The sequence below is a fragment of the Dasypus novemcinctus genome, chromosome 21, assembly GCF_030445035.2.
Source record: "Dasypus novemcinctus isolate mDasNov1 chromosome 21, mDasNov1.1.hap2, whole genome shotgun sequence".
Classification (NCBI taxonomy): Eukaryota; Metazoa; Chordata; class Mammalia; order Cingulata; family Dasypodidae; genus Dasypus; species Dasypus novemcinctus.
This window is the reverse complement of record NC_080693.1, coordinates 72,198,476-72,199,538: the sequence shown is the minus strand read 5'-3', so window position 1 is coordinate 72,199,538 and position 1,063 is coordinate 72,198,476.

Genomic DNA, 1,063 nt, shown 5'->3' with positions numbered 1-1,063 from the left:
AACAAAACAGGATCCAGTTTCCAAAACCCCGCATTCTAAACTCCTCTCCACACAGTCACCCTGAGTGAGAGTCCACATAGAATTCACAAGTACTGTGTAAGGCTTTGGACTTGATCAAGAAAAAAATTCAGATGCTTTGGGGCTCAAGGTTGGCTCCAGCTGCAAGTCTCAGCTCCAAATCAAACCCTGCGAACCCATCTGCCCACGTCCTCCCTGGTTCTGGGCCGGGCAAAGGAAGCCAGATGGCAGAGCCCCGAGTTTGCAGCAGGAAGGGTGGAAGGGTTGGGTTTCTTCCAGAGGAGCCTATGATGATAACAGGTGGTGAGGACGTAGCTGTAACTACGTGTGGAGCTGGGGATGAGATGTGATCCCAGGCCACCTCCCTTCGTGGTCAGGTCCATTCCAGAAGGTGGACACCTTTATGAAAGCCCCGTTTAATAAATGAGCCAACTGTGGCTTTGGGACTTTCAGCCTTCCCCCATCGTGGCACAGCTGCCTATCCAGGTCTGCCTACCTAGGAAATGAGGACTAGATAACGTGCGTGAACCTGATGTGAACTTAGAGGAGCTTGGAAAGGGGTGAGGACCACAGAGCCGAGAGCAGGGCAAGGCAGCGCTGATGTGCACAGTCCCCTGGGCTCCGATCCAGGGCTGCGGTGGTGCGGAGGCAGCTCCCGCAGGCTCCCAGGTGAGGCTGAGGCCTCAGGCCCTCAGAACACAGGTGCAGGGGGTGGAGGAGCAAGGGAAGGAGCTTCTGGAGAAGCTGAATCTTAAAGGATTTGGGGAGTGGGAGGAAAGGGGCTGACATCCCAAGAACATGGGTTTCAGCTGGTTTGGGGGGCAGAGATCCCTTGATGAGTCTAATAAAACCCTAAACCCTCAACTTGGAAGGCGCGCACAGATGGTCCTGCCAACAATGGAACCATCTGCGGCCAAGTAGAGAAACCCTGGTTCTTAGAATGGAAAGCAGAGAAGCATCAGTGATCAACTAAGCCTGCTCTGCCGCACAGATGCAGCTTAGAAGGTGCTGGGTCCTTGCCACAGTCACACAGGTGGTGGTGCTG